Genomic DNA, 9,543 nt, shown 5'->3' on the forward strand with positions numbered 1-9,543 from the left:
CAAAGTGGGGCTGTCATTGAAGCTAGTATTTAATGTAAATTAAACTGTAATTACGAGATATAGGTGTGTTTCATAGGCTTACACAAATTATATTATACTGTGATTTTAAACTAGTAGTGTATTCAAACTTTATTTAAGCAACGATGGCGTAGTTTTGAATGAAAGAGTTTGGTATGTAAGCTGTTTATTTTTTATTAGTTTGATTCGTTTTAGAAATAAAACTCTACTAATTACAATTTTGTTTGTTCTTTATGAAAAAAATGGGCTTTATTTTTTTGCTCGGATAGTCTAGTCAAGATAGTTAGTTCTGCCAAAAATTCGTTCATGAATCAAATATTATTTTTCGTTCTCACTCGCTGTGCTATACGTGACAGAGTATAAAAGTTATAGGCCTACTAAAATATGCGGACATAATTTTTTATACCATATAAAAATAAAAAGAAGAAAAACAGTCCTGTCAGTTGGGGTTCCGTATAGCCGATGGACCCGTTATCCCGGGTTATACCGGGTTTTTACAGTTAATCCCATGTCCAGCAAATAAATACACACACGGTCGGAGACAAGGCATATTAACACAAAGATGACCATTTCTTTTTTTGTGTGTTATATGCAAGTGAAATCCCTGGAGATAGACCAATTATAAATGGCTAAAGACATAAACCATCCATCCAGCTTGGTCTCTCTCTCTCTCTCTCTCTCTCTCTCGGGAGACTTTTTTTGAGTGTTGTATCAGATGATAGTATGAAAAGCAACAAATGAAACATTTCTTTGACCTGACTGAGGCGTTATTAGCGAGGTAAAGTCTAATATAAATTTAAGGGTTGTTTTTTTATTATTTTATTATTGTTGAAAATGTTTGTAATAGCTAGGCTATATTAGAATAGCCTAATATAAAATCTAAATAAACAAAATTAATCTAATATCCCCAATTAAATTTAAATAAATATGACGGATACAATCAAAAAGACATGTAGGCTAACTCTGAAAGAGTGATGTATATCGTAATAATTAGCAATTTACAGTGCAACGTCTGCATATCAATCTTGTTGTATCCTTATAATAATGGATACAGCACTGTGCATCCTGGCGATAACATATGAAATGCAGGCTATTAAAAAAAAAATAATAATAAATAAATAAATAAAGCTTTGAAGTTTCCGGTATAGACGAAAACATCGCGGATGAATTTAGACATTAAAGTTTTTACATTGTAATGTAATGTAGGTCATCGTGTAGATATGTAATGTAGGTCAAAACCCCCTGCTACATGTACTGCGTTAGAATTCACTTAGACTAAGTCGCTGTGGATAAAAGCGCCTGCAAAATGATAAAATGTATTTATTCGAGACCTACTACAGCGCATGCACGTAAAAATCCACTACGTAGTGGATATAGTCCAGCTACGTCATGGTGCTGCAGGCTGCAGCGAGGACAGACTCATGTAGGTCATCGTGTGTAGATATGTAATGTAGGTCAAAAACCCTTGCTACATGTACTGCGTTAGACTTTACTTAGACCAAGTCGCTAGACTGAGTCGCTGTGGATAAAAGCATCTGCAAAATGATAAAATGTAAATAAAAATATGAATTTATTCGAGACCTACTACAGCGAATACGAGTAAAATATCCACTACGTAGTGGATATAATCCAGCTACGTCATCGTGCTACAGGCTGCAGCGAGGACCTCTTGAAAATAAGTTAATAAAATCGGTGTCTTATCTCCATCCTGCCACCAGAGGTCACTCGATGACTCTCCCGTAGACAGACCTTCAGACTGACGGCTGAAGGTCTGGAATCCATGGCAGCTTTCATTGGCCAAGGCCCGCCCATGAGGCCGCTTGACCGACATGTCAAACAACCAATCACAGTTTAATTTCAGCGTCACGTTTCGGGGCGTGAAAATGTCGCCACAATAACAGACCGGTGTGTAAAACTCTCGGATGTATTTTAAAGATTCTGTGCCGCGAACTTTAAATATTTCACATATTTTTGAAAATCCAGCGTTTAGTTGATCCTGATAAGCGCTCGTCGTCACGGTTGTAAACACGACGGCTTTCTTCTTTCGTGAGGGGGTTTGGGGTCACGGCGTCTGGTTTCCAGGCGGAACGTTAAAGAACACGATACACACGTCTCCCGGAAATCCTGTATAATTCAACCAATCCGATGATGACTTCGAAACTCCTGAAGTGTTTCCACTTTTGTGTGCCATATGCATCAGACGTTTAGCCAACGTTCCGTGGGCGTGACGTCTGAGGCTGAGATTACTCGATGACCAACAAACACATTAGGCTACTGTTTACAAAATTACAGCATTTACAAAACTGACAAAAATACGTTTTCTGTGTGCTTGTGTACAAATAATTGTTTCTTTTCTATGTGGCTCCCTCAAAAAAGTACATCCATATCTAATAAATAAGAACTAGTATCTAATGAATAAGTACTAGTAACTTTACAAAAGACACTAGTACCAAAAGAATAAACACTAGTACCTAAAGAATAAGCACTAGTAGCTAAAGAATAAGCACTAGTACCTAATGAATAAGTACTACTACTTAATGGAAAAGATACTAGTATCTAAAAAATAAGTACTAATACCATGAAAATAGATACTAGTACGGCTTATAGATTAAATGTTAAAACGGCTTTCCATTCGCAGGGTGGTACTTATGCCGCGTTCCAGACAAGGTCAGAAGAGGGAACATCCGAGCTGAAATCTCCCACTTCCAACTTCAGTGAGCTCCAATCGATCACACGTCAATCACACATCACGTTAAAATATTTCAAAAAATAAATCAGGATTAATAGTCTAAATACATTACATTTAGAGCTAATTTGATTTAGCAAGCAGTTTATGACTGTTGATCAAACCAAAAACAACAACAACAACAAACATTTAGCTCATTAGACTTAATAGCTTAAGCCAGTCATGGAGATGCATCTTTTCCAGATTGATCCTCTGCTGTGGATCAGACTGCAGACATGAAGAAATCATCTGGCAGCATTCTGTGCAAAAAGATGAGAGATTTAATTTATTAGTTTATGCTTCACACCTCATCTTTTTCAAGCTATAGGTCTTTTTTGTGTGATTTCGAATACAGATTGTCCTTCGTTCTTCTTTGATGAAGATCTTACCTTGTGACAGGCCAGGTCTGGTCCAGCTCCTCTTACTGATCAGATCCAGGTCAGTCTGTGGGATAACATCCGCATGGCATCATGAATAGAAGGATCCCTAGCGACCACACTGTTGTCGGCTTTGCATGGTATCTGCCGTTCATAGGGACCTCTGGTGGACAGTACGCTTTTGTGCCTGGAGGAAAGAGGTTTTGTCCGTTTAATGCATTTCCACATCATGTTGACTGTATAGGATGCAATTCTGTGAGAAAATTAACACAGCATTTCATAACACATACCACTGAAGACTTCGTAGCCAAATCTCTTCATTTGCGCACCACACCCAAATTCAATCAATTTCACCTCCATGGTGTCCTGGTTTACCAGCAGGTTCTCCATTTTTGTGTCTCAATGAAAGATGCCACGCTTGATGCAAACATTACCACCTTCAGTGACCTGCCGCATGACCTTTCGTGCTGTCCCCTCATTGAGACTCTCTCCGTGGAGCTTCACAAAACTTTTTGTAGACAGTTTCCAAAATAATGACTTGGTTCACAAATCAGAACAGTTTGCCTACTGAGAACTCACTTGTAGTCTGTGAATAATATTAATATAAGATGTTATAAATTGAAAACAGTGACTGAGAGGCAGTAATATAGAGAGCACAGCCAACTTACCACTCTGATATATGGCATGTTGTGATTGACATGACATGATGTGATTGTACCATCGGTTAAATGTCTGATATGATCTGGCTTCAGCCTGGTACTTATTCTCAGCCTTAGCCAGGTCATATTTAGCTGCTCTGTGGCGAGGAAAGCGGAGAGTGGGCCACCTCCAGAAGCTCTTCTTTTTCTTTTCCTACTCTCTCTCTGCCTCCTTTCCTCCATCAAAACCACCAGCAACAAGCACCTCATCAGGCCGATGAGGATGATGGTTCTCCGCTATGTTAATGGTGTTTTTGACAAGAACACATGGTTCTCGTACACAAACTATATTAAACTATAAGTTCAAATAACTAAATTTGTCAAGTTGAAATACTTAATAATTTACGTAAATACAACTTAACTGTTAGTGCAAAATGATAACTCTAAAATTTAAGTTATATGAACATATAGTTTGGTACTGAAAACTTAAAAATTAATTTCACCTAATTTTCATAAAGTTATTCCAACTAAACCTAAGCTCAAATAATTAAATGTGTCAAGTTGAAAATATCTAAAAAATAAAAAAAAATCAACTTAAGTCAGTGGAAATTAGTACCTCAAAAAGTTAAGTTTAATAGGTTGTTTGCAATCACGTGATTCTGATGACGCGCGAAATGCAGCTGGAGGGCAGGAAGTGATTTTTCTCCATAGGAATCACTAGCAGAAACTCCAAATGCCAGTGTTTTGCATTGTTTATGGATGCTCAAATCGGACAAACCGAGAAACCGTACAAAAATGTGTTGATCATAAGGGGGGAAACCTGCGTCTGCGGTCGGGAGGAGCGGTGCCGGATAATGCTCGTGTGTGCAAATGATTAATATAAGATAATAATATATTAAAATATTAATAAAGAATCACAATCTCACGATGTTCCTTCATAATCAGTGAAGCTCTCCGAACTGCAAATAATATCTTATTTACGTGTCTACGTCCGTGTGGCGTTTAGCACTGAGTGGATTCTGACTGTCACACTGTGTGCGTGACAGGTGGCAGCCCAATCTATTTATATCTTTATACATATCTTAATATATTATTATATCCTATAATAACCATTTACACGCACGAGCATTATCACACGAGCTTTGCTCCTCCCCACCGCAGACACAGGTTTACAAGCCACTTTTTCCTACGTTTTTCAATCAAATTCTTGACTTTACCCCACTTCTGAACAACACATTTTCGTACACGATAAAAGCTCCTTGTGGTTTCTCGGTTTGGCCAATTTAAGCATCCATAAACAACGCAAAACACAGGAATTTCGAGTTTCTGCTAGTGATTTCTATGGAGAAAAATCACTTCCTGCCCTCCAGCTGCATTTCGCGCGTCATCAGAATCACTTCTTGACTTTTCCCCACTTATGAACAACACATTTTCGTACACTTTAAAAGCTCCTTGTGGTTTCTCGGTTTGACCGATTTAAGCATCCATAAACAACGCAAAACACTGGCATTTGGAGTTTCTGCTAGTGATTCCTATGGAGAAAAATCACTTCCTGCCCTCCAGCTGCATTTCGCGCGTCATCAGTGACGTCATGTGCAAACAACCTATTGAACAAAACAGCTTTACAGGGAAATTTTGTACTGAAAACGTACAAAAAAAAAAACTAAGTTCACCTTACTCTCATAAAGTTATTTATATTCTACGTAAATGCAACTTAACCGAGTCAGTGCAAAAAGATGAGTGAATAGCGGAACATGGAGACCTCAGACAATATTGCCAGACAGACCACATCACTATGGTGCTCTGCTGGGGTGCATCGTTAGCTAACAATGGTCACAAGTTACATCGTTAGCAACATAGTTTAACCATCTGCTGTCTACTGAAACATAGTTCAAACAAACATTTGCAAACAGCGACCATGTTCGGGAAACAGTCGTGAATTCGTTTCTACAATGATGTCATTGTACAAGAAACACACTCCTGGTTTTACGAATGTAAAATCATTTCGACCACTCACCACTTAAAATGATTTTCAAATGAGTTTCAACAACCTCTACAACTGTGCTATTCAGGGGAGAATCTTATCTAGTCTCACAGTCAGTCAGTTCAGCAGTAGGCCTAATTGAAAACAGCTTTATGCACTGCGACATGAAAGATTACTGTGGTTTCATGGCAGCTCCTGTGGTTATTAGATTTCATGAAAAACATGCCTATCAGCCAGAAACCACAGTGTATAAGTGTATAAGCTTTATTTAACTTCTGCTCCTCTTGTAGTTCATTTTACAATGTGATCCTAATGGCTAAAGCACCCTATACAGTATGCAGTGATTATGATTTATGATAACATGGGGGATACATTACCACAGCAGAAATGTGAGGTGTTTCCATTTTTTTATAATTTCAGCCTTTGGCACTGTCAGAAGAAAAGTATAAAACCAAGGAAGTAACTTAACAAGACAGAAGGTCTTATCAAATTTTATTGACAGAAAGTTTTCCAAAATAGCTAGATAGCAAAGTCAAAATCTAAAAAAGAAGACTGAAAATGTTTTAAAAATAATGTACATTTTGAATAATTCTCTACAAGAATGGCACTGAACTTTTACCATTATTTATCAATATAATTTACTTACAAGTGTAACAGCATCCATTATTTTATTTTATTTTATTTTATTTTAATTTATGATATTCCGTATAGACTAGGGGTGTAACGATACATGTAGCCTATTCGTTGGACTAATCCTATTACATTTGGAGAATCAAAGAGTTTAAAGTGTGTGAAATATAATGTTCTCAGTACCACTGCGCTCAACAAGGCAGCCCAAATAACATAACAGGCAACCTGCTGTCTGCCCCGCGATAACCTCCCCTTGCTGGGGTGCGTCGAAAGACGAGGATCTTGTATCGACGATAGCTAGAGATATTGTCAGACTCTGGTCCGTGTTTTGTGTGTGTTTTGCTCCTCATGTGCCTTCCTTGCCCTTATGTGGTCCTTCCTGTTCCTGTCCTCGTTGTGTATTCGTCTCCAGCTGTGTTTTGATTAATTAGTTAATTTGCTCCCAGGTGTGTCCCATTGGTGTCTGTGTATTTAAAGTGTTCTCAGTTCCTAGTTCTCTGTCTGCTGTTAAGTGTCATTTTGGTTTGCCTGATGTCTCCCGTCCTGTGATCCCCAGCGTGCCTTCATTAAAACCTTTTTGATTTACTTTTATTCCTCGTGTGTGTGCGAGCGAGCGAGAGAGATTATTAGCAATATTAAGAGGATTTGCCATTTTTCAATCAATGTAGCTCTGTTAGGGTACAACGGGGCTAAAGACGCACCGGGGTAAAAGGCGCCTTTGATATTATGTTCATCTAAACCACTAGATGGCACAAAAACGTGGCGTAGCACTTTCCAAAACATCCGTTTTCAAGATGCACGTGTATATTTGTCTGATCTTTGACGCGATCGCACGCAGCAGTGCAAAGTTGATTCTGTGCTTACTTGATCTAATATTTGATGTTTTTTAACATTTTGTAGATTTAAGTAGCAAATGAGAATCGCTAAAATTACTGCATATATCTTGAGAGAAAGGTCTTCTTTGTGATTTTCAGTTTTGTTTTAGATAATTAAAGCAACAGTTTTTAAATAACGAAAGAATATGTAAAAGTATGGTATTTTAGCCCCCTGCTGTTGGGGCTAAAGGCGCACAGTAATTAACATGATAATTAATAGATGGCTGACTTTTCCATTTGTTGACATGACATGGTTAGATTGCTTTGTGTTTTATCGCCGACAGCGTTTCTTTTGCTTTCTGCTGTGTGGAGTTTGTGCCTCCAGGTGTCTTTACTCTCTGAAGTCGCACAAGATGACTTCTAAGGATGTTTTTGAAGTTGTGCATGCAAAACCTGTTGGTTACAGCTTGTTTTTTTTAATCTTGAAAAAGCATAATTATTCATGAGTGTGTTTGCACAATGTTTGCCTGCTGATAGAATGCGTGTGTTTGGTTCCTGATGCTCAGATGAGGAGATTTAGTCAATGCAATGCAATATCTAATTCAACATGCAATGAGCCCCGGGGTAAAAGGCGCCTTTGATATTATGTTCATCTAAACCACTAGATGGCACAAAAACGTGGCGTAGCACTTTCCAACACATCGCTTTTCAAGATGCACGTTTATTTGTCTGATCCTTGACGCGATCGCGCGCAGCAGCGCAAAGTTTATTCTGTGCTTACTTGATCTAATATTTGATGTTTTTTTAAAGTGTTGTAGATTTAAGTAGCAAATGAGAATCGCTAAAATTAATGCATATATTTTGAGACAAAGGTCTTCATGATTTTCAGTTTGGTTTAAGATAATTAAAGCAACAGTTTTTGCTTTTTTTTAAAGACACATCTCTTTGGCCAAGCATTCAAATAATGCATCTCATAATCTTGAACTGCAGTTATATCTGATCAAATGCGCATTATTATTCTTTAGCTTGGGCTAAACACTATGGTATTTGGGGTAAAATGCACCCCTGCTGTTGGGGCTAAAGGCACAGTAATTAACATGATAATTAATAGATGGCTAACTTTTCCATTTGTTGATATGACATGGTTAGATTCAGATGGTAAATATCATATAATATGTTGGGTGTCCATATTAGAGACAATCACCATGTTTAGAATTAAACCATCATATTTAAAAACATGATATTAATCATATCATATAATAAAATATAATTTGTTGTTACTGCTGTAAATATATATTCAATTATTATTGGATCTCCTTCAATACTTTCAGAATCTTTACTTATTAAAATGATTTTGATTCTGTATTATATTTTTTATAATAACATTTTAATGACCGTATATTTATTGAACAAATTAATTCCTTTATTTTTCAAAATAAGCAGAAACTAGTACAAACTTTGCTGAAGTGATTGTTTTGAACAAGTATTAACTAGACATTACTTAAAAAACATTATTTTAGCTGAAGCATTTGTATCAATACCGTGGGCCTTTTACCCCATGCTGGTGGGCCTTTTACCCCGTGTGTGGGGTAAAAGGCCCCCCTTGCCACCTCATACATTTATAAGATTTTTAAACAAAATACAACGTATATATTTTTTCTGCAATTATACATTTTAGGCGCAGTGACTACCAATGTTATCAGTGGCGTGCACAGCCCTCCGGAGGGGCAGGGGCAGGCCCGGACTGGCCATCGGGAGCACCGGGAAAATTCCCGGTGGCCTGGCGGCTGATTTGGCCCGCTGCCCTGTTTTTATTTTTTTTTTAGCTGGTTATTATTATTATTAATATTTTATATTTATGCCTTCTCAATGTACCAAAGTGATCATTTCCGTTTTTGTCATAGTTGAGTATTAAACTGCTAGTAGGCTATCTGTTAGGCTATCAGCAGCAACCCATTATTATCATCATTCAGAATACGGTGCTAAAGGACATCAATATCGACTGTAATGTTACATTCAAAAATTTAGCAGAGACAGATATTCACATGGATTTATTGTACAGGGAGGGAAGGTGCTAGAGCAGACAGTAACACAAAAATAATATGAGTCACAGCCTAATAATTCAATAGTGTGTTCAGTATTAGAATTTTTCAACAAATATATTGTACTAATTTTGACACTTAGGCACTTCAGAAATTGTGTGTTAATACACTACCAGTCAAAAGGTTTTGATCAGTAAGATTTTTATTGTTTTTTTTAAAGTCTCTTCTGCTCACCAAAAAATAAATATATTTGGATGAAATAAAGCACGTTATTTGATCCAAAATACAGCAAAAACAGCAATATTGTGAAATAT

The 9,543-nt window shown here is 37.2% G+C and overlaps 1 pseudogene; it reads right to left on the reverse strand.

Moving 5' to 3' along the window:
- Positions 1–2,893: 2,893 nt before the first annotated feature.
- Positions 2,894–3,576, reverse strand: LOC107667701 (serine/threonine-protein kinase pim-2-like; annotated as a pseudogene).
- Between the last annotated feature and the right edge of the window lie 5,967 nt (positions 3,577–9,543).

This window comes from Sinocyclocheilus anshuiensis, unplaced genomic scaffold (assembly GCF_001515605.1).
Source record: "Sinocyclocheilus anshuiensis isolate Anshui unplaced genomic scaffold, SAMN03320099.WGS_v1.1 scaffold2309, whole genome shotgun sequence".
Taxonomy (NCBI): Eukaryota; Metazoa; Chordata; class Actinopteri; order Cypriniformes; family Cyprinidae; genus Sinocyclocheilus; species Sinocyclocheilus anshuiensis.